The 25,361-nt window shown below is 40.6% G+C and overlaps 1 long non-coding RNA gene across 4 annotated transcripts in view; it reads left to right on the forward strand.

Moving 5' to 3' along the window:
- The window catches only part of LOC115297022, a 296,881-nt gene that overhangs the window by 213,275 nt on the left and 58,245 nt on the right, over nt 1-25,361 (forward strand). For 3 of the 4 annotated variants that reach the window (XR_003911214.1, XR_003911215.1, XR_003911212.1), the window contains one exon: nt 5,589-5,641. The exons of the other annotated variant lie outside the window; for it this stretch is intronic. This is a non-coding gene — a long non-coding RNA (uncharacterized LOC115297022). The remainder of the gene's footprint in view (nt 1-5,588; nt 5,642-25,361) is intronic. 4 annotated transcript variants of the gene reach the window in all.

Below are 25,361 nucleotides of genomic sequence, written 5' to 3' on the forward strand. Positions count from 1 at the left end.
AGAGAGACTGGGGAAAAAATTAAAATTAAAAAAAATCTAAAAATGTACAAAACTGTGTAAACGTAAGAGGAAGGTAATCACAACTTATCACAAACAGTGTACATTTTAAGTCTGTAGCACTTTTGCTTCTGAGGTTTATTAAAGTTTAAAACTGTGAGACCTCTGAGCCCGTGGTAGGCGGCGGCTCATTCTGCAATGAAACTAGTTTTCATCAGCTTTTTTAAAAATTGGATTAAACATTAAAGGAAAAAAAAGAAAACATGTAATTTCAACACAATGACTACAACTTTCGAGTTACAAATTGAACCAAATTGGTATCAAAAGAATACTGTGTCTGCTCATAAAAATCAGTCAACTCATTCATACAGATTGCGTAATTGAGAAGTCCGTACAGCCAGCATTACGCTTTGAAAGTCAGAGCAAGGGGCGCTGGGGGGCTCAGTCGGTTAAGTGCCTGACTTCAGCTCAGGGCATGATCTCACAGGTTGTGGGTTCAAGCCTTGTGTCAGGCTCTGTGCTGACAGCTCGGAGCCTGGAGGCTGCTACGGACCCTCTGTCCCCTCCCCCTCCTTCACATACTCTCTGTCTCTCTCTCAAGAAGAAAGAAATATTAAATTTATTAAAAAAAAAAGAAATTCAGAGTGAGACCACAGCGCTTTGCCAGTTCTGGAGGTCAGCTGGAGCTCCTCTTGGAGATGGGGGACTGGCGGGGGGCAGTCAGCAGTGCTGTGACGCTTTGTGAAGCATACCGAAAAATCCACACTCCTTTTGATGTAGTTTCTACTTAGAATACAAGGTAGACTCAGTCACTGCTACGTTTTCACTTCAGACAAAATGGATGTAAAACATGAGATGATACCAGCAAGTCTTACATTTCCCTCTAGAAATGAAGAAGTTACATTCTCCCGTCCTGTCCCGTCTGACATTTGGTTCACAGAGTGCAGTGAACTGTGCCGGAGTGAGGCATTTGGCTACGAGGCGGCACTGTGTGTCTACAAAACGGACTAAAGTGTGTTCCTATTTTGTTTGCTTCGAGAACAAATATTTTCCCTGAAGTTAAGTCTGTTTGGCTGGATGGGCAGGGTGGGCACTGCAGCGGGGCGCCATGCCTGGCTGTGTCCATCAGAAGCCATGCCCTCCAGGAAGTCTGGAGTTCTGGAGAACCACAGTCACTCTGCAGCCTGACCTTGCATCCTCCCTGACCCCTCCATCAGAATTAGTATTCATGCCCTCCTGTGCTCCTCACAGGAATTGAGAATAGACAGGGATTGCCTATTCTCAGACGCCCTGCATACACCCTGCTGTCTTGCCCAGTTCTGAATCTTGGTTCAGTCACATGGTAGGTCTGTCTTAGCCAACACAGCTTCCCTTAAGCTGGAACAAAAAGTACAATGATTTTGTAATGTGCAGCGCCCTTGGCTTATTAGTACCTGTTATTTAGGGTCATGCACTGTACTTGGCCTTGCCATTGGGGTTTCCCAGCCTTGATTCAACTGATAGGAACAGATCCAGACCTTTTCCTAAATGTATATTTTTAATGTTTATTTTTGAGAGAGAGAGAGACAGAACACAAGTGGAGGAGGGGCACAGAGAGGGAGACAGAATCCAAAACAGGTTCCAGACTCTGAGCTCTCAGCACAGAGCCCCATGTGGGGCTTGAACCCATGAACTGCGAGATCATGACCTGAGCTGATGTCAGACGCCTAACCAACTGAGCCACCCAGGCGCCCCCAGATGTAGACCTTGATGCACCACTTAGGAAACCAAACACAATGCCCTTTGAGATGTACTTTACCTCTCATGGTTACAGAGAAACAGTGCTCCCTTTAAATGATCAAGGGATAGAGGGCTTAGTATGACTTGTTGTAAAAGTGATGACTCGAAGGCACAGAAACTCTGATTTTGGCTCCATGTAAGGACAACCTTTTCAAAAGTTCAAGTCATTCAACATTGGAATGAGCTGCCTGATAGGTGGGAAGCACCCTGTCACCGGAAGTGTTCAAGCTGAGCCTACAAGGCCAGGAATGCGCTGCATAGGAGAAGATCCAATGCTCTTGAGAATCTCCTCCCGCTCTAAGGTTCTCTGCTTGTACTAAGTCTCAGTCTTCTAAGAGTGTAAGGATTCTCCTTATGGGGCACACCATTCACTTCCAGCTTTTCTTATGTTAGCAAACCATCTCACTTTCCACAGATGCCCAAGTAACAGCATGCTTGATGTTGTTTTCCCATTTCCTTTTCTAGCAATAGTAACTGAGAGATGGGGGACGGCCGGAAGTAGGGGGAGCAGTGAGGGGCTAAGGCTCAGGGCACAGCCACACCTCCTGGATCCAGCACAGCCAGCAGTCTGACATGTTTGGGTCCAAAAATCCCAAACATCAGGGCGCATATCTGTCGTATTCAAATGACCTACCTCCCAGGCTGCCAAAAAGGCTAAGAAGGTACCAAAGGATTAAGTACAAAGCACGGCACCTCTAGGGAAGACAATTATAAATATTCAGCATTTGTTAGCTGTGGTGGTTCTGATTACTCACCTGGGTTGTCTTTTCTCAAGTAGTCAGCAAATCTGTCACCTGCCGGCCACGGATAGATGATGGATTTGATTTTGAGAGTTTTGCTAATTATTGGCATTAAAAAAAGATGAATAAGTGTAATCACCATTGTGACGTATGTCCTCTTACCTATCATAAACTTCATTCCTATAATTCTATTAATGAAGTTATTTTTAAGAATAGCTTTCAATAAAGTTTGAATTTACCCCTTTTTAAGAGGATAGTCAACTTAAAGCTCTTTAAATAGCTCATAATTCTGGCGTGCCTCCCCTAAATTCCGATTCCGGTTTTAAAAGCCCGTGTTACCTACAGTCTCCCCCGATTACCATTGTCATTGGGAAGCTTGTTCTATTTATCTGTCTGAGAATGTTTGGACTGAAACATTTTTCAGATTTTTGTTTTGTTTACGGAGCGCCGATTCACACAAAAGTGGTAGCTCCCGTTCTAACATATGAATTATGCTTGCCCACACGGCTTTCCTTTCCCATTGAGACCAAAACGATCCCAGGGAACGAAAAGCAAAGATAAGCAGAGAATAGAGTTGCGATCTTAGTCTGTGCAGGTGCTGTTTTGTTAACGTCCTGGCGCATGGGCATTGTGGTTTTTGCACACACAGAAATAGTCTATTTTTTTTTTTTTAGAACGTGCATTACAATGTTCAGCTCATTACAAGTCATGACAAAGCCCTGTTGGAACCAAAGAGGACTTTCGCTCTTTATATACTGAGAAGCTGTTCCCATTATGACTCAAAGAATTTTAGTTCAGGAAATCTCAACTGGCAGTTTGCTTTGCGGATTGCTTACGGACCAGCTACTTTTTGCCTCCGTGTCTCACGTGCTGCACAGAGGCAGCCTTACACTTTGAAGTTAGTCTCCTCAAATGCGATCTAAGATGATAAAAATCACACCAGGCCCCAACCGCATCTTTAGGTCACAAAACTGCCCCTTTTCCCTCTCTCTCTCCTTTCCTCCATTCAGAGCTAAAACAGACCACTTCATAAGAACCTCATAAATTTTTCCCTCTGCTTTCTAGTTAAAAGACCCTCCTGTGCTGTGCATTCTGCTCTGTGGGGACACTGTGTCACAATCTGCTTGTGGGGAGATCAAAGGGGGACATTCTCCGCTCACAGAACGCCTGATGTGTCCCTGTAATGCATCTAGCCCGTCTTCTGAGTGCACTCATTTTCAAAAGGCCAAGGGGAAAGGGGGCATTTTATCACAATACATAATACATTCAAATTTCGATACAGTTTGTAGAATCAAAAGTAATTATACCTTCAACAGATAAATGGCTTGGTCGCTTTCTCTGAGGCCACTTCCATCGTAGAAATTGCTGGGCTCTTTCTGGCATAGAATAACCCATTCTCTTTTCTCCCAATCAGAACATTTCTAGCTTGATTTATACATTGTGAACACCACTTCTTGATCTTTCCACATATCCGATATGGAGAAGGGTTGGGTGTGCTACCATTTCCTCCAGCAGAGCAAGGCAAGATAGTGTTTGCATTTTAAGAAATATGAAAACATGTTAAATACTGTATATGCAATTTTATTCTGGGCTTCTCAGCCTTCTCCCGTTTTTTGGAGCCTGGTCTTGTCAGTTAAGCTGTTTCATACCTATTTACCTTGAGCAATAGCTTCATTTCTTCCCAGGAACATTCATCAATAACAATTCATTTCCTTTACCATGTAATCTTTGCTGAGAACCCACTATCCGGTATAGTAGGTGGGAGAAACTTTAAGAAATCACCTCAGTATACAGGTGACCTCACTTTTTATAGAGTAGAAATCTGAAATTCATCCAACAGGACCCATTTATGAAGTGTTATATTTTATCTAGCCTCTAAAGACCAAAGATTATAAAATATACCATTGCTACCTGGACCGATAAGATAGAAAAGAAACATTGCTGGTTGAAATTACGAATTTACGTTGACAGTAAGACAGCAATTCTCACCAATTTCAGAGAGATTGTAAGTGTAAGTCTACCCCATGAATACAAACATACCTCTCATTCATGAAATACATCGCATCCTCGTTTTTCATCAATGGAGCAAACATTGTAGAGAATTGTCCCATATCCTCTCCTAAGGGGAAGTCAAGATTGCTGGTTAGACTGGGGAGAGTGAGAGCCACCGGAAGAGGAAATAGAAAATGGGAGTGCACCGAGCTTTAAGACATTCTTTGTCTAGAGGCTGTCCTAGAATTGAAAACATATTACTTGGGCCCATGCAAGGCACAAGTTTCCAATGTCCTTGTCTGGTTATAAGACCTTTCTTTCTCTGCAGCCTGTGATTTTTTGGGGGGGCAGGGAGGATACCACCTCAATGATATCAACTGTGCAAAGCTCCCATGCATTCGGGGTTGACTTCAGGGCAACCCTAATGGTGGCTCTTCCCCAGTGCTCCCACTGCTGGTAGATGTGCCCTTATACATTTAGGGGGAAGCTGGTACCTGGGAGCTGCCTCTCCTGTCCTCTCAGGGCGTGGTTTGATCATCTCTAGCAAAGGAGAGCCACCTCTGGGGCTCAGGGGAGTAATGCTAGCATCTTCACAGGGAATGGCTGGGATCCTAAGAACAGCCCTTGGTTATTAGAAATAAACATGTGGGGCACATGTGGGGCTCAGTTGGTTAAGTGTCCAACTTCAGCTCAGGTCATGATCTCGCAGTTCATCGGTTCGAGACCCACGTGGGACTCTGTGCTGACAGCTAGCTCAGAACGTGGAGCCTGTTTCAGATTCTGTCTCTGTCTCTCTCTCTCTCTGCCCTTCTCTCACTCATGCTCGGTCTCTCTCAAAAATAAATAAACATTAAACATGATGAGAACCTCAAAACCAATGATATGACTTTTGTTTCGAAGTCTATACCAAGGTATGGCAAAGTCTATCAATGTGAAATAAAAACGTTATAATTTGCACTGGATACTTCTTCCATAGACCATGGGCTGTCTGTAGGCCCAGCCTTTGGGGAGATCTGGTGTTTGTCATTCAGGTTCGGTTTTACTGCTAACTTGCTTTAAAATTTTTCTTTCCTTAATCAGATGATTACTTTCTCCGTGTAGCATTCCAGTCTCTGATGAAAAGGAAAGATGTGGTATGTGTGTCAGTCCAAGTCTTAGAAATCACTATCATTTAGTTAACATCTTGCTTTTGCTACTCAATATTTTTCATTCTATTCAAAATACCACAAAATTAAGATAATAGATTCACAAAACTGATTCAGAGATATTAATTACTTCTTAGCTTGTTTCCAGACTTATTACAATTCATTACTTTCTCCTGATGTGGTTAATGTTGTCATACTTCGGAGCTGGTATGCCGTGCCATTATCAATTTTTATAAAGCTCCACTTACATGATTGTATCACTTTGATTTTTTTAAATGTCTTCATTTATTTCCTGGAAGTTATTGAGCTGACATAAAAAAGCCATTCTCTAATGGGAGTGAATTCTCATAAGCTATTCCATCAAATCCCATCCTCAAATGCTGCGTTTGGCCCCGTGTCAGGCATTCGATTTCTTTGTTGGCATTGTCTTTCTTCTCCTGAGCGTCCACAGGTGATCACGTGCCAATTAAGAGTTTAGTCTAATGTATATTATTTATATCGATTGTATTACAGCTTGTAATATATTATGCATATTATTGAAGGTTTTTATAAAGGTTTTCCAGCCAAAATTCAAGTAAATGGAAGCAAATCTTTTAAAGCAAAATCTGTCAATCACAAAGCAAAGAGATGAAATGGACGGTATCCCTGGTAGGCAGTAGCTGCATAATTTCTACCACCAAATTTCCTTTGGCAACGGAATCGAATCTATGGGGACTCCCGCTGTCTTGTCAGTTTCCTCCGTCTCTTGAGTTGAGTTGGTTGGCCAGTTGGCTGCCCATTTGTTGCCTCTCAGGTCCATTCCCATGCATCTGCGTTCTTTTACAAGCAGGGTGGAAGTCTGCAAACTTTATTTACAGACTCCCTCACCCAGCAGCTTCCTTATGTTCCTTAGCACGAGACCCTAGCAGGAGATTGAAAGGTGGGAATATGAGAGAGGACATTTTCTTTCCTTTTGGCTTCAGGCAGCTCTTCGGACAGCACCTGACAAGCAATCAGGTTAGTCCCCTGGTTGTGCAGAGAAGAGGCAGGGACAGCGGCTCCCCCGGCAGCAGGGGATTCTCCAGCAGGTTCAGTAACAGAGACTCGTGAGGTCTTGGCTTGTATTCTTTCTTTTGCTCCTCTTCCAACAGGCTGACAGTGTCATCTTGCTAATCAAATCCTCCCCTGTTACTCCTTTATTGTATTTTTATGTTTATTTATTTATTTTGAGAGAGAGAGGGAGGGAAAGAGAGAGCGAGCAAGAGTGGGGGAGAGGAAGAGAGAGAGGGAGGGAGAGAGAAAGTCTCAAGCAGGTTCCGCACTGTCAACACAGAGTCCAACATGGGGCTCGAGCCCACAAACCACAAGAGCATGATGTGAGCCAAAATCGAGAGCCAGATGCTCAATTAACTGGGCCACCATAGTGCCCCCAGCCCTCTCCTGTTACTCCTTTAGCCTTTCTAATATTTAGTAACCAATTTCCTGTATTGTGAGCTCCATTTGAAATTCCGAAAGTTATTCCTGGTTTCCTGACTGAGCCCTGACCGAGGCATCTTGTGAAACCATACAGAATGTGAGAATACAGAGGGGAAATACGCAGATGGAGACTCATGGAGCAACGATTGTTCACAGAGGTCTCACTGAGCAAATATTCTTAAACTTCTGTTTAACAGGTTGCACCAAGTTCTAATGAGGAACAGAATATAAAGAGTTTATATTCAGGCTACATAGGTTGCTAACTTATGATGCAAGAATTTTGTTTGGACTCTAATCATTTATCTTTATTCCATTCACACCAATTTGATGGTAAAAATAAATACCTCTGGCACCGTCACCTGTCTCCCCTCTTAGCACAGCACCCTGAGTTATTGCCTGAGACTCCCCCTTTCCCACCATCTTATTCCATCAAATACATTAACACTTATGAAAAGTAGGACTTCAGTGATACCACAAAGCCCCTTCCTACCTCCCCTGATACACAGTATCTGCAAGTTCTGGAAAGCTATCTTTTCTCTTCATCTCTACTTTGGTATAACCCCAAATAGATAGAACACCCATCACCCCAATCTGTTGTAGAAATTTTAGTATCTATTACAAGTATAACTTTTTATTGCAACTCCTCCAGGGGTTGAAGGTGGTAGTTGTATAAGTCACAGGCTCACGGTGTACTCAAAACACTCTCTCCCCTTAGACTGGCTCTTTGCTTAAATGTCTACACATGTTCTCTCTCAAGATGTCTTCTTACCAAAAAGGCTTCTTAGATCTTCACCTCTCCCTCCCACATCCCAACCACCCCCAAACCAAACCATAGTAAGTCTGACCTGAGGCTCAAGCCGGAGCCTTAGCTACACACAGCATTCTCATTTCATCAAAGAGTTCAAGTTTCCATGGTATTGTCTGTGTCTATGTTGGCTGCCATTGTTCAAGATTTGGACCACTCTTGATTTCTCGGTGCCTGGATCTCCTTGCCATGTTTAAAGAGAACAAAGACAGGAGCATGGAAGCATGTATGTGGGATGGTGCCAGTCCACTCCTGATTGCAGCTGATTTCAAAGTACTTTCTGTAAGCACTTGCTATATGAATGCTTGATTAATGATAATAAAATTCCTTTCACGGCTTTGCTTCCATCACATGGAGTCTCAAAGCCCTGTGGTCCCGTTTTCTAGTCTTTTTCTTCACAGTCACCTAATATCGTAGCTACATGGAATTGAAGCCCCTTTGGTGTTAATTTAGGGAAACAGTTACTTTGACTAACCTTGCAAGCTTCTAGCTCTTTTAATTTGCAAACCAAGGTTAAAGAGATTCTTACTGAAAGTCACCTCCAGTAATGTTTAAAAGGAAGACACTCTAAGCTTTTTTTTTAAGGTTACATAGTACTAAATCACATTTAATTAGGAAAAGATTAATATTAAGTAATGAAACTGTACTGTCCATGGGCTGCTAACTATTGTCTCCTGTGCTGGTTATTTAAGAATCATTCTTTGCTGTTAACGAAAGTGTGCCTCTGTGCATACGCGTGCAAATGCACACATGAGTTGTGCATTAATGTCCCATTTTTTATGCCATTCACTTTTGTGTGTGCCAGTAGGAACCTTTGAGGGATCCCATCGTGGGGATCTGAGAGAAGTGGAAAAGAAGCTCATTTTTCAACCATTTTATTGTTACTCTTCTGCCTGAAAACGCAGACTCTCTCGTAGCACAGGGCTTTAGGGCAAGGCTCACTGCAATAGCTTTCTCTTCCATTCTAAGTCCATCTCAGAGTTAATCATTTCCTCCGAGGAGGTGATGCTGTCATAAAGATAATTAAATTGAAATTTAATATAGCAGGGCATTGCACTGTAGCTTTATATCAGTAGAGGGTTCTGAGAGGAACCGGTACAGTGAGGGTGGAGTGTGTGCTACGTAATTAACAATTATGTGTGTCAGGTTTATGAAACAGAAAATTAATAACACGGAGACTGTGAAACAGTGAACAAACTGCAAATTCTGAGATAAGGGGGCTGGGCTCTCGTCTACCCCACAGCAATGGACATCTCTCTGTTTTGGAAGTAGAACGTTGGATCATGTGATTTACTTACACTTTTAACTCCTCTCACTCCCAGACTCAGGTGTGTGTGTGTGTGTGTGTGTGTGTGTGTATGTGTGAGAATCTTGGCCGCATGTCACATGGGGGAGTTTTTTAAAAATCCTAATACCCAGGCCCACCTCAGCCAAATCAAAGCAAAACCTCTGGGAGTGTGACCCAGGTGCCCGTGTTTCAAAAAGTTCTCCAGGGGATCCTGGTGTGCTTGAAGACCACCTTGGACAGTGTCTAGTTTGACTGATTTCCCTAGAGGAAGGTGTTGGGTTAAAAGAAAAAAGGGAGGAGAAAGAACAGGAAAGAATCATTGCATAATAATTAAGTATTCACAAACTGTTTTCACCTTGACAAAAACTTGCAGAATTTGTCCACTGATAGGAGGCATTATTCAGCCTGAGTGGCCCTGGCTAATGTTTAGACCCCTCGGCTTCCATGGAAAGCAGCTCTGAGAAACCTTGGCCCATCACTATTGATCATTCACTCCCGGGCCTCCTAGAAGCTATGAATGTGTTAAGGTTTCTGAATGAGGTCACAGGACCCCCCAAGTTATTGTGGGCAAATGTTGGCTCAGCCCTTGCCCATCAGGTCTCTGGAAAGCTCTGTGGCAGAAGAAGAGGAAAGCATGGTCATAGTGGTCATCCTTTCACTGGGAAACTGAAATAGGGAGGTGAGGCAAGTCCCCCTTCTCACCTTGCCTTAGGGCGGAGAGGCAGGACCTGGGATCTCTGTTGAACATGAACGCTTCTTCCATCACATTGGGCCGTTCTTGCCCCCGAGTTGTAGAGTGAGAAGCTGATTTTATTCACACACCCACGTATATGTACATGTAGACACACATGTACAAAACAGACCCCCACACGCAAATAATTACAGGATACCCCTGGAAAAGCGGTTTTTCTTCATTGTTCTCTTTGTGTTTAAGAGATGGACACCTAGAGCGGATTAGGAGTGAGTTTATTATTCATTTATGTGCCTCATTTCTCTGTGGGAAAATATGTATTTTGAAGCTTCTCCTCATGATTCTGATAGGCTTTAGTTGAGAATTTCTGAGTTTGACAACAGTAAACCATCTAAATATACTTCCAAAGACTTATTCCTAAGTAAATGAATTTTGCCTGTTTTCTGGCACTTGAGCATGTCCTGTGTTTAAGAAGATGGGAGGAAGCTGTTGTCTGGGCGTCGACCTGCATTCTGGGATCTGGATGCTGAAAACCTCTGTCTTCTCCCCTCCCCCCACACCCTGCTTTTCAATTTTGACCCAGACTATTCAAGTTAAAGGCTAACTAGATAAACTTTGTCTTGTTCTGCCATAATCACACTTGGAGAAAACAATGTATTATTTCTCACCTTAGTCAGACATGATGTAAGTGTTTCTTTTTACACTTGGTCATATATAATGTAAACATGACATAACTGCAGAACTTTGATAACAATTATACTCACCCAGATCAGTTTTTCCGACTGTGTATTTTTCTACAGAGATGATTCAGATTTTTCTGTTGTTAAATCAAAGGAATGAAAACAAGTAATTGTGCATATGACTAAGAACAAAAGACTTAAGCCTATTAAAATATTAAAGCCTTGACATTGAAATTGAATTAATCACATCTATCAATACAACTCATTTTTAATCTGCTTTCTCTTTCATTACATATTACTGCTTATATTGCTGAACTGTAGGTGTATCTAAGTAACCAAACAACTAGAGTGTAGCCTCACACTTTGGCTCTTTACAGCTCTTCTTGGTGGTTCCTTTGATGAGTACCCAGATGTGACAAGTAGCTCTCTAAAGATTTCAGCTTTGTAAGACTGGATTTGATGCCCCCAGATTGTCCTCAGCTCAGAGACATACCTAAAAGCGCATACTGTCAAAGTGACTTTCACTTTCTTACCATATAAATATTTTTTAATGTTTATTTATTTTTGATAGAGAAAGAGCAATAGCATGGGTAGGGCAGGTAGAGAGAGAGGGGGCAACAGAGGTCCCAAAGCTGACTCTGCACAGACAGCAGAGAGCCAGTTGCTGGGCTTGAACTCCAGAACTGCGAGATCATGACCTAACCCTAAGTCAATGTTCAACCAACAGAGCCAGCCAGACTCCCAATCAGAATATTTTTTGAGTTTATAAAGAATGGAGACTATTTTTAACAAGTAGCTTACACATATTAATGATTATTTTAAGAGTGCACACATACAAATTTCTGATATTGGAATTACAAATGATTTAATTTTTACCTGATGCAAACATACATTTTTAAATATTTAATTCTAAACTTAACATGCTGACCAAGGTCAGTGAAACTTCTATGAACAGTCTCTGGGGAAAGTAAAATTTAGGCAAGAGATGTTGTGTACAGATGGTTCCTGATTATGATGGTGCAACTTAAGAGTTTTCAACTTTATTATGGTATGAAAGTGATTAACAAACACTAGGAACTGTGCTTCAAATTTTGAGGGCTGATCTTTTCCACAGTGGCAGCCATAGCCCTTAGCCATGCGATCAGGAGGGTCAAACAACAGATAACTTATAGTGAGTAACACAACCATTCTGTTTTTTACTTTCAGTACAGTGATCCATAAACTACATAAGATATTCAACCCTTTATTATCACATAGGCTTTGTCTTAGGTGATTTTGCCCAACTGCAGGCTAATGTGAGTTCCAAGCATATTACAGTGAGCTAGGCTAAGCTATTATGTTCAATAGATTAGGTTGATAAGTATATCAACTTACTACAGTTTCAACTTACACTGGGTTAAACCCCATCGTAAGCCAAAGAATATCTGTATTTAAGAGAGACATTTTTGCGTTCTTCATAATTCAATGATAAGCTTGCAGTTTTTATGTTAGCAAATCAAAGCAAAACCCCTTTATATATAGAAAAGCATTTTCCAACCATTAATAATTGTAAAAATGAACAAATCTAATTTGGGGCTTTTCAGTTGTTAGTGATGTTGATCAAGCGGAGTTTTTGTTTGTTTGTTTGTTTTCCCAATTGCCCCATGCTTAGAATTAGCTGGTGAAAAAGCCCAGGAATAAGCAACCATAGCTTCCTTGGAGGAGCGTGTGGCCAACTGGGATGATTTGTGATATAATGGTTGGAAAAGGGTTGACCCCCTTCTACACGGAAAGAGCCCTCACTTCCAGGGCTGTGTAGAAAGCTCTGGCTTCCCCATTAATGTTGATTGCTTGGCCAATAGCAAATCTCTTTTATAGACACTTTGTAGTTGGCTTGTAGACCCTCAGAATCCCAGTATATCTGAGGATGAAAAGGGATATTCCAAGACTGGTGACTGTTTTGTTTGTTTGTCTGTTTGTTTTGTTTTGTTTTGCTTGCGACATTGGAAAGTTGAGGGACACCAGCAGGACCTTGGTCAGGGCCTCTTCTTTGTTTCCTTGGGCCTTCTGGTATACTTCCATCCATGTGCTGGATATGCCTTCTGTTGACATCTAAGCTACCCAGAGAATCAACACTCTAAAAAATGTAGGCATGGCTTGCAAATTGGACCTCCATTACTAAAATAATTGATACAGAAAAAGTAAACTTGGATTCAAAATCCAAACACAATAGCTCAAGAAATTCCAATATAATTGATAATTTAAGAAAAGAAGATCCTTTTAAAAAGTCAACCGATGTAATTGACTGAGAAGCTTTAAAGATGTTTAAATAATACATTATTTACTCATATAGACGTATCTCATAGATCACAAATACTGAGAATTTGAAGAAACCATCCTTGCAAAACTTTGGCTAGAAATTCTACATTGCTGTTTCAGGCTTAAAACCTGGCATGAAAAAAGATATTCACAGAAGCAAGCTCAAATTCCTCTTTAAATATTTTGATATAATTGTTTGGAATATTTGATTTAAAACATTCCATTTTATTTCTCTTACCACAATTTTACAATATAAGTAAATATGAGAATATTGGTAACCAATCCCCAAATAGTATTCTCAAACTTCTTCCTGTTTACCACAGTGCATTTAAAAAATACTATCATTTTCTGTGTGCTTCCTGAAAATAAAAAAATGCTGGGAAGAACTTGTTTATCAAACTTCAAATATCTGTTTCTGTGCTTAAAGGATACATTGAAATTCTATCTCTCTCTCTATCTCTGTCATCTATGTATCTATTGAGATGGCAGGAGTAAAATCATCTCTCTTCTGCAAGTGGTCTTTCTTTCTCTTCTTTCCTCACCTCCCTTACCCACTCACCATAGTGCATGAATATGCATTTTCCCTTCAAAGGGTAGTGCAGGATATTCATTATGAAATGAGATATATTAATGCCACTCTGATCAAAGAATGTCCCACATGTGTGTGTATACAAACCCCCAGAGCTGAGGAAATTCTTAAACTGTAGATTGTAGGCAAATATAAAACCAATAGCAATTTAAAGACAGGTCCAGCATTTCAGGTTTTTAGGTTAATTCCACGGTGTCCTAAAACCAACCAAAATAGAAAGAAAATGGGGAAGATAAAAGATGGTCAACCTCCTGTATCCCAAATCCAAACAATGAAAATGTCCAAAAAAGACCATGTGTGTACATATATGTGATTAATCACTCAATTCCTTCCCTCCACATCTCACTAATTTACCTGCTCAAGTGCATTTTTTTGGAGGTCATCGATCACTCGGGCAATTAGCTCCTATTCTCTTAGATCCAAGATATTTGAATACCTGTGAGCTCTCAGGGAACTCAGATGATTTTGAGGTTGCAAATGCCTCACAACTAACAAAGCCTTTTTATTATTTTGAACTCTCCACATCACTGCCTTCATTTTCCAAAGAAGACAAAATAACAAGGTTTTGAAAATGCATTTTCTTATTTTCTACAATATGTATTTTTAAATCACAGTGACAGTTTTATTCCACAGCACACCAGCAATTGCTCAACTTTCACGAACATCTCTATCCCAACAAAATCACTCAGGGAAGAGCGGTTTAAGGAGACAGATTTCAGCTTCATGCTTCAGAGGTGTGGCTGTAAATCATGGCATGGGAGGAGGAAAATAAATATAAAAATGATGAAATGTACCTTGATAGGAGTGTTTTTAATCACTATTTTTATAGGCAGGTGCAATTCTCAAAACTTTTTCTCGGTGGGGCTATACTTTATGGAGTTTACCTGCCATCCTCTTTGCGGAATCAATGGCTACTCTTTCTTCTGTTCATGACCATGTCTATTTCACTTGTGGGGGTTGGGGGTGTGCACAGAATCCCAAGTCTATTTCAGGGGATGCCTAACCTCTCCAAGAGGAGGTTTCTCCCAATCTTTCTGCTTCATGAAGGAATTGCTTCTAAGTAGATGTTAGCCTTGAAGCAATGGGACTGCTTCCTGAATTGCTTAGAGCTAGCTACAATTTACCAGCCTCTGAAGTGGCATTAAAGCAATGTTCATTTTTTAATGAGTATTAAATTTACTTTTAGCCAAACCCTCTAGCTGACAATGAAATGTTCGCTGGGCTTGCTATTGGCTCTCTCTTTGCTAATTGCTCTGCTGACTGTGATTACTCTATCTCTCTCTTTGGATGCTGAGGCTTAATGTTTGAGTCTTGTACTTAATTTCAAAAGTAGGAACAGCAGTAAAACTCTCCAGATTTCAAGTCGCAGAGTAGGGTGTCTCCTCAATTATGAAACAAAGCCACATAGCGCAGTGGAAAGAGCATGGGTTGTGGTGGAAGATCTAGGTCCGTGTCTTGACCCTACCACTGGTATCCGGAGTTGAGTAACTACCACCTGTGCGCCAATCCAGCCCGCCATCCCACTTGGTCCTAACTGCAAACCAAGAATGGGTCTTACCTTTTTTTTTTTTTTTAATGGCTAGGGAAAAGCAAAAGGACAATACTTCATGACAAAAACGATATGAAATTCAAATTTCACTGTCCATAAATAAAATCCCCTGGAATACAGCCATACTCATTCATTTAGGCAAAGTCTAAATTAATGCTGTGGCAGAAGAGCTGAGCTGAGTTGTTGCAACAGCAACCATATGGCCCGTGAAGCCGAAAATACTATCTGGCCCTTTACAGAAACGCTTTGCGGATCCCTGATTCATACAGTTGATTGACCATGGGCAAGTTAATTTACTCTCAGGGTCTCAATGGCTTCATCTGTAGATGGGGATCAATAACAGAGGCGACATCACTGGGCTCCTGTGAAGAACAAAAGAGACCATTAATCTCTCGGCATTTAAAAATCTCATTGTTAAAACTCAAAGCAGAATTACTGGTTATTTTTGCAAAAGTAAAAACAGAATTATTGATTATTAGTTGTTTCACTCTGATCATTGTATTCTTCTATCAGTTTGACTCAACGTATTTTTAAATATTTGATGTATCGTCTATTGTCATACATTTTTTATATTAGATGTGATTTAGAAAGAGGCATTAAAAAGATTTTAAACAAGGCATTAAAAAGATTTTAAACAAATACTTACCGAATGTCTTTCATAAAGCAGGTGCTCATCTCTGAAGATAGATGACATAAAAATGAAACTCCTTCATTCACTCAAAATGCCTTTGGATAAAAGTTCTCAAAAGTGTTGTCTACATGTATAATTTTTTCCACTCGATCCTATTTATGACACATCTATATATTCCTTGTAATTGTGTCTGGATCACTAAGAGAAGACAAAGTAAATCCACACTCTTCAAACATATTTGGGCTCCATTGACAATTGGCTAAAAAAATAAAGGGAACAATAAAAGCATTTATTCCACTTCTCAAATATAAATTCTGTTTACTCTTATTACAAACTTTAATTAGTTAGAAGGTTGCTTAAATTTTCCACCTCAAATTCTACCTCCCAAACAGGTTTTTGAATGAAAATCCAATAAAGATTTCTCTTCTGATGTGATGAAGGCATTTGCAACGTTGCTAATGAAGGAAGAAATAGAGGAAATCCATTTGGTTCTTTCCTGATTCTTGTCCAAAAGCAATTGCTTCCTGCTGTGAACTGCTCTTAGTGTTCAAACAGTGCTGGTCTAGGTCCAAACCTGCAGTCTATTTTGATCTAGGAGAGCTCAGCTCTTTGATGTGTATCAGTGGCTTCTAAAGTGTTGTGCCAGGTTTAATGAAAGGTACGTAATTTCAGCAAAAATAAATGATGAGAAATGATCACAGTGCTGCACGCAGGGTTTTTAAGCTGCCTTCCAGACTTTGCTGGGCTGGGCCCCCTCCTCGGGGGACAAAATGCAGGGTCTCTCTCAGATGACATAATTTCAGAAAATCACAACAAAGGGAAGCGGGCCAATATTCTCAGCCTTCTGATTTCACTGTGCGACCGATGTTCGTCTTGGTGTGGTGGCTAAGACCCACTGTGGCCCTGCAGGATCCTCTGGGCTGTGGGTCTCCAGGGCGTGGGCCGGGCATGAGGAAATTACTAGATAAGAAAGTCCATGCTTGGGTGAGGGACCTACCCTTGCTGGGCCAGGGGGTTGGTCACTTACTGGCCTTTTAACGCACGTATTCAAAAAGGAGGATAGCTTTGTGTATCCGGATGGTCCATGACGTAAGCAAGCAGTGAAGACACCTTTTCAGCTTTGCGCTCATGCTATCACGACAGTACGGTGATTTCCAAGCATTTTAAATCTCTCGCCTTGAAAATGGTTTCAAACGTGTGTACGTATCCACATACATTACTGCCAGTTCAGATAAAGCCCGTATTATAATTATGCGTAGATATTAGACTTTAACTTCTTCAGGGTTGGTGTCTGATGGTGTCTCTGCAATCCTCAGTGTACTATTTGAGGCACTGCCAAAGGTCTCTACACTCTATTTGGAGACTCAACATGGTGTATGTTATCCAGACAAATTAGGGTTATTTTCTGAAAAGTCCTTCAAAATATTAAAAATCCAAAGCCACGGATGTTTCATTATTTGAAGCTAGCCTGTGAGTCAGGTGGAATGGTGGTGACCATTCTGCCAATCTTATGTTAGTCACTCCTATACGATTCTCTTTTCTCTCATTGCCCAAAAGAAACTATCCCCCAATCCACTGGTCATCTTATTCTATTACATGTCAAATACTGAAAATATTCTGATAATTATCAAAGATTTATCTCAAGATTGGACCTCTTCCCTCAATTATAGATTCAAGCATCCCTAAAAACTCAGCACGTCTAAAACTGAATATGGTGCCCCTCACACATACATAACATGTCCTGCTCTGAGCCCCATTCGCCTAAAGAAATGCAACAATATTCTACCAGAAGCTCAAACACAAGGTGGATTCCACTTTCTCTAACACCCTCTATGAGCACATTCTCTTTTCTGGTCTTTCAAAAGGCACGCAAGCACTTTCCATCATCTTCACCCCCGATTCCTCAGTCCAAGCCACCATCATCTCTCACACAGATGATCCGATCAGCCTCCTTGGGGTCCTCTGTACACCACGATTCCAGAAAGGACTGTTTAAAACATACGAGGTCAGGAACTTCTTTCCTCGACATCCTCCAGTGACTTCCTGTCTCATTCAGAGAAAAAGAAAGGGGATCCCACTGTCCTTGCCTTTTGTATCTCAACTTCTACACTCTTTATTCTTTCTGCTCTGGCCTCTTGCTATTGCTTGAATTCATGGGCTAACCTCTTACCTTGGGACCTTTGCACTTGCTGTTCTGCCAAATACTCAAATGTTTTTCTTTCCCCCGTCTTTCCTGTCTTTTTCAAATGTACTAGTCTCCATGAATTCTCTCCTGACCATGCTGTTGTAAGTCATCCTACTCATCCTGTGTCTTTTCCTGCTTTCTTTTCCTCTCACTGTCAGAAAAAATGGCATGCTTACATTATTTATTGATTTTCTATTTAACTTGCCCAGAACGTAAAGCTCTGTGAGGGCAGAGATTTCTGTCTCATTCATTGCTGGATTCCTCGTGCAAACAACAGAGCCCAGAACATAATCGCTTCTCCAAAAGTGTGTCTGAATGAATGGATGAATAGATGAATGGATGGACCTGGGCCTATGGGTTAAAAAGATATACACCAGATGTGGTTTTCTCCATTGCCATAGAATTAATTGTGATGTTTCATCTTCCTTATATGGGTTTCCATAGTTTTTAAACAAAATAATTAAAATTTTTAATGTTTGTTTATTTTTGAGAGACAGAGAGTGACAGAGCATGAGTGGGGGAGGGGCAGAGAGAGAGGGAGACACAGAATCTGGAGCAGGCTCCGGGCTCTGAGCTGTCAGCACAGAACCCCATGCGGGGCTCGAACTCATAAACCACGAGATCATGACCTGAGCTGAAGTCAGTGGCTTAACCGACTGAGCCACCCAGGCACCCCTAAAAAAAAATTAAAATGTTACTTTTATCATCAGAAAGAAAAAGAAAATGTCTTATTAAATATATTTTAATGTTTAAACAAAAAAGGTATGAAAGAAAGGGAAGAAAACAAAATCATATGTGCATACAGATGACTATATCATAAATATGTACAAATATAGGCACATAAATAAAACAAAAAGAAAATAAGCCACAATGCTTACAGGGTCTTCAAGCGCCAAAACTACGAATCATTTTTTTTTTCTTATTCTCCTTTATTTCCTTTTATTAATGAGCATGCATTCCTTTACAATAAAACAAATCAACCTTTAAAATAGAGGTTAAATGAATTGTCCTAAATTATTCCCATATATAAATAGAAGAATGAGTCAGTGTATAATCTTACCTCTCAGTTGCTCATGAGCCATCCTAATTAAGTTGCTGATGATTTTGTTATTTAAATTTTTAAATTTTTGATTAAATCCTTCAGCTCTCTATATTTTTATTCAGAAATCAAATTTAACTAAAAGAAGTCAAATTCATCTTTTTGCCTTGAGCTTCTTTCTTACATTTGTTAAGAATGTGTCACAAGTATGTACTCCTGGATAGCTATATCAAAATCTTCAGTGGAAGGTGGTGAGATCACTTTATGCTTTTCAAAGTTTTAATTCTTGAAGGTGTAACAATCATTTGGTAACTCCATCTTTAGAAAATATTTTGTCTAATATTATATTCCCAAAATATTCTATGACATCTTATTTTTTATTTTTTTAAGTTTATGTATTTATTTTGGGAGAGAGAGAGAGAGTATGAACAGGGGAGGGGCAGAGAGAGAGGGAGAGAGAATCCTAAGCAGGCTCTATACTATCAGTGCAGAGCTTGACATGGGGCTTGAACCCATGAACCGTGAGATCATGACCTGAGCCGAAATCCAGAGTTGGATGCTCAACCAGTTGAGCCACCCAGGTGTCCCAATATTCTATGACATTTAAAAAAAAGTACACTTAAATCATAGCAAAAAGCCTGTTGCTATCAGGCTATTTGCTAAAATGAAGGGGTCTTCTTTCACGCTTGACATGGATAGCAATTAATCAGTATAACAATGTTCAAAGCCTTTTCTGGTTGGCCTTTTGCTTGTTTTTTTTTTTTGGATTTGTTGCTGGATATTGCATTTTAGAAAATAAACTCGGGTGTTAACCCATTTTACTGTTACAGAGGATTCTATTTCCTTCCCTGTGTGAAATCAAACAAACAATACCCCTTGTAGATCTGGAGGAAACGGCTCACCTTCTCTTCCTCCTTCCTAGGTGCGGGATTTGTCTCCTGAGCCCAAACTCAGGGCCGTCCTAGGAGATTCTCAAAATGGGTGTTGCTCAGAGTTGGTCCCATTCACATCTCTTGGATGAGAAAGCAATAGTGACTGGTGGGCAGATTTACCCGGCACGTTCCTGACATTGTGGTGGCCCACTTTGTAAGAGCAGGGAAGCCACACTTGGGGACCTCAGCCACTCTGTGGTCATCTGTAAGGTCCTCAACTTCTGTTGTTTTCAAAGTGTCAGTTGTACCAAAGCCTATTATAGGGTACTGTTTCATATTAAAACACTTGTATGATACCTTCCATGGTCATAATAAAGTGGTCAAGTTTCCTTAAACAGAAGATAAGAAGGAGCTAATAAATGCAATATTAATAGTAGATGTTCAACTCTTTCTTAATAAAACAATTAAAATTTAAATAAAACTCAATATGAAGTACTTTTTACTTTTATTAAAGCAAACTTAATAGAAACTTAATGGTTGCCACGGGCTGCCTGTGTGCTCCTTAGTTAAAAAGAACATTCTTACAGTGAAGTCTATCTTTGTAACATGCACATCAGCATTATAGAGTTCGAATAAACCCCATTCCCTTTCTGCTTATAGTATAATATTTGGGTTTGGTTTCTTTCTTAGGACAGAAGAGGTCAATGTAAATTACAATAGGAACAGCAGACAGAAGATGATATTGGTTGTAAGAAACTGCCTTCTCCCAGCCTCTCACTTTAAAAAATGTCTCAAGGCTCTGGGGTGGCTCAGTTGGTTGAGTCTCCAACTTCAGCTCAGGTCATGATCTCACAGTTCTTGGGTTTGAGCCCCGCATCGGGCTCTGTGCTGACAGCTCAGACGCTGGAGCCTGCTTTGGATACTGGGTCTCTCTGCTTCTCTCTCTCTCAAAAATAAATAAGCATTAAAAATTTTTTTAATGTCTCAAACTGCTTATTTTTATTCTCCCTTTATATTTAATAAATATATGTTCTAAAATGTGACCTATGCATTGCATGCAGTTGGCCGCAATGGAAGGGTGGCCAGAAGAAAGCCTGTAATGAGCTAGCTATAATAAGAGAAGAATAAAAAAAGCCCAGACTACAGCTCTCCCCACTGCACCCCTCAGAACAGAAAAGACAAACTGCTCACAGGGTGGCACCCAGCCAATCTCTAACTAGAATCAATTGCTTTGCCAACAAGGAACACAAAAGATGTTCATTGTTTGCAAACCGAGTTTCCTGCTAAGGCACCTTTTCTCCAGGCTAGCAAAACGGGAGAGCTAGACAATTTCTTCTACTGCCTCTTTCGATTTCTCTTCTCCCTGCGATGGGAAACCCTTCTGAAGAAGGGCAAATCGGAATCTAATCCCAGAAGATAAGGAGACTTTCAGTGCACAGCGTGATCTCTTCATTACAGCTGTGTGACCACAGCACACAAGTGTTCTGAAAGACAGTGGCCAATATTATAATTATTTACATAAAGCAATTCCCTGGGTAGCCTTTGTTCTTGAAGTTTTTTTTGTTTGTATACAGTCTTTTCTCTCCATGTGATGTGGCCAGGTTTGGGGAGGGGGGAGCTGGAAGTCTCAGTTCTGGGCATGGAGGAAGGGGAGGGGGAAGAGAGAAAGAAAGCTCTCCTTCACTCCCAACTTCCCTCCTGCTCTTATTCCCTCCTTCACAGCCACTAGGGGATTAAAATGAAAGTGAACTCAGAAAGGACAATGGACTATGATCTAGAACTCTAGTCTTGTCTGTCTGTCTGTCTGTCTCTTTCCCTACCTCACCCTTCCAAATGTTCTCTCTCCACCTTTCTTTCTTCCCTGGCCTTTGTCCTTTTCCTTCTTGCCCTTTACATTTTCCTTCTTTCTAGCCCTCTGTCAGAGGACTCATCCCTCCAGAATGCCAGGTCTCAGGATCCCAAACAGCCTGCCTCCTGGTTTTGCAGTGCCCTTGGCTCCAACCACATGGCAAATCGGCATTTGTGCACCACCCTGGGAAGCTCTACACATTTAGGACATTGTTTCTAGGGTGAAGATATGTTCTGAGTGCTGAACTGTCCACCCAGACTTTTAGGATACAGCCAGGTTATGATTTGGAGATGTGCATCTTCATATTTAAAGGATCCACATATAAGGTGCCTGGGTGGCTCAGTAGGTTAAGCATCCAACTAGGTGATGATCTTGTGATTCATGAGTTTGAACCCGACATTGGGCTCTGTGCTGACAGCTCAAAGCCTGGAGCCTGCTTCAGATTCTATGTCTCCCTCTCTCTCTGCCCCTCCCCTACTCGTGCTGTTTCTGTCTCTCTCTCTCACTCTCTCTCAAAAAATAAGTAAACACTAAAAAAATTAAAATAGTTAAAAAAAAAAAAGAACCCACATACAAAAACTAGGTATTTGGTGTGGAAATTGCAAAGATGCATGGAAATCATTGGGCAAAATGACATCTAAAATCCAATGATTCATTTTAAACCAATGATCATTTTATTATTTGTGACTAAAATTGAGATGTGTTAAGTGGGTAATATTTCCCCATGAAGTTTTTGCTTAGATCAGACAGGAGTTTAGGACACTAACATAGTCATTGGGTAGATTTAAAATGATTTTTCCTATTACTATTTTGTATATTTCGACATGAGCCATAATAATTATCTGTTAGAAGCCTGGAGTGGATTTATAAGTTTCCAGAGGAATTCTGAAACAATAAAAGTTCTTTTGTATGGAGGAAAGAGATTGTCAGAGGGCAAATATTGATAACATTGGTAAGTAAAAGGACATTCATATTATGCTAACGTTAAATCTGTACATACAGGACATCATTCATTAGAATGCATCTTTGGAAAGACACTGTAATTTGGCATTTGAGAAATTACTAACCTCAAATTAATCCAAAGTATAACTAGTCCAAGAGTTTAATTAATATGCTTTTCAAAGCATTATACAGTGATATTTATAGTAAAACTTGCAAGCACTTTAAGATCCTTATTGTATTATTACATTTAACAGTGTTTAGTATTGGATGTATTTAATTAAATCGGAATTCTCTGAGGTTGCAAGATGTCAAAAGATGGGCACAAAATTTCTGCCCACGAAGATAAAGGTTAAGAATGGCGCCTAGGTGCCATTTTTCTTTCTTTCTTTCTCTGTTTGCTAATGGACACACAGGCGTCCTTGTTAGGCATTTTTTCAACTTCACTCTCCCACCGGCAACTCAGACTCACTGTCACCGGAACAGAGCAACGCCTTCCAACCTTAATGCCTACTGTGCATGAGGGTGACTGACACATTCTTCCATCTCTGCACTTGACCTGGACCCCAGGAAACGGCTCTTCATATTGTAGCTTAATCTCACGTCTGATCACAGTTGTCTCCTCCTCCTAATTCCCTCACACTGTCTTCATCATTTTTATCTGTTTTACTCTACTTAGCTTATCTGCTCTTTTTCCTGAGCCATGAGCCTCTCCACTGGTCATAGGAGGAGCTGCTAGACTGACTTTCCTACAGGAATCTCATCACTCTACTCCCTGCTTAAAATTCTTCATCACTAAGCCCTCTTTACCTTTGGGCTAGAATCCAAACTGCTTAGTGCCATAAGGCTTCCCCACAACTCTGCCCCCCACGCCACCCCCATTCCAGCAGCTCTGAATCTATAGTTGTATGTCTGGTGGGACAGCCACTAGCCATAGGTGGCTGCTTGAATGTTGTTTTTTTACATGAGTTAAAATGGAATAAAATGTAAAATTCCATCCCTCACACTTGCCACATTTCAAGGGATTAATAGTTATGTGTGTCCGGTGGCCCTGCAGTGGTGAGGGGGAACGGGCACACTGACATCGATACAGACACACAGCCAGCCTGTGCTCAGTCTGCTTAGGAGTTTCCCAACCACACACACTCTTTGCTTCCACGTTGTTGCCCAGCCTCCCCCCTCCATCCAGTGTTCTAGTATCCTTCTTTTAGCCACACCCTACTCACCTTGTTCTAAACCCCATCCCAACTTGGGGTACATGCTCCTGTGGATTTCTTAGCCCTGGGGACCTCTCTTGCAGAACACTCATGGTGGTTTCTTCTTGTCTGTCTTCCCACTAGAGTGTGAACTCTCTGCCACCAGTATCAGTCTTTGGGGCACCTGGGTGGCTCAGTCAGTTAATGGTTGGACTTCTGCTCAGGTCATGAGCTCATGGTTGGAGAGTCTGAGTCCTCCATTGGGCTCTCTTTTCAATGAATCAGCTTCAGATCCTCTGTCCCCCTCCTCTGCCCCTCCCCTGCTCATGCTCACACACACTCTCTCTCTCTCAAAAATAAGTAAACATTAAGAAAAGAGAAGAAAAACTGAATGAGGTTTCTCTTTAAAACAAAACGAAACACCCAAATCAGTCTTTTGAGATCCAGTTCTCTGCTTGACTCCTAGAAGGCACTTGAAACCATATCTAAGGATAAATCAAAATTAAATATCAACTGAAAGTGTTTCCTTTGGGGTCATGCTCCTAGTAAACATTTATAGTTAGAGGCAGCTTAATTACAAATGGCAACTTTCTCTTTCAATGATTTTGTGACTGATTTCTCCTGAAGTATTTATCTTGCTCTATACCTTTATACTCCATTTAAAATTAAAAGATTAAATTATTGAGAAGTAAATTACATAAAGTTCTAAGTTGTAGTAACACATACTTAATGTTTTAATAGATCTCTCTGTGTTGGACGAATCAGATATAAAACATACAACACAGTCATTTCAATAATACTAATTCTATAAATCTCAACACACTGTGTTGTAAATGTCCTGTACTTAAAACAGGAGAACTTTAAATTGGTGACATTTTATCATTTTGAGCAGCTGAGTTACTAATATGTCTAAGTCCAGTATGTAGACCACTGGATCATTGTCATGTATTAAATAAGTCGACTGTGTGAGAACAATGAAAATCTATTTGCTTTCTTTTTCTACCTTCAGCGTATTTTAAAATTTATGATTCACAAATAGTGACAACACAAAGCATTGCTTCAGTGGTTAGATTTTTATCTTTCAACTTGGAAGAACTAACTTGTGAGTCATCTCACCTGTTACTCAAGAAATCTGCTGTTCTCAGTTGTCCCTTACTCATCACACTTTTATGTAGAATTCAGAGCTTTAGAGCTAGAGAAGAATGCAGGCTAATCCCACCTGTGTCTACTTTTCTCCTGCTCCCTTGTATCTTCTTCTCCACATAGTTCTATTTCCCTGCAATAGACCAGCGCTAACATAACTGGAGAATGAAACATTCAAGATTCTTATAATTTCATTGTGTATTGAAGTGACAGGTGATATGTGTGTGATTGTGGTGGTCACAGAGCAGCATGTGGGCATGGACATAATTGGGGGAATGGAGGATAAATAACTCAGCTCCAAACTGAAGATCTGTATTTGAAAGAACACCAGAAGGCAAACCAGGAGAGCGTACTGGAGTTTACACTTCTGATTAGAAAGAACAAGCCTGATATTGAGAAAATCACAGGTTGTCCTCCTCCTGTGTAAAAGATATCTATATTTTCCTGAATGATACCATCTATAGAAACTTTAATATTCACATATATAGGGTTGTGGTTT

This window comes from Suricata suricatta, chromosome 7, assembly GCF_006229205.1.
Source record: "Suricata suricatta isolate VVHF042 chromosome 7, meerkat_22Aug2017_6uvM2_HiC, whole genome shotgun sequence".
Lineage (NCBI taxonomy): Eukaryota > Metazoa > Chordata > Mammalia > Carnivora > Herpestidae > Suricata > Suricata suricatta.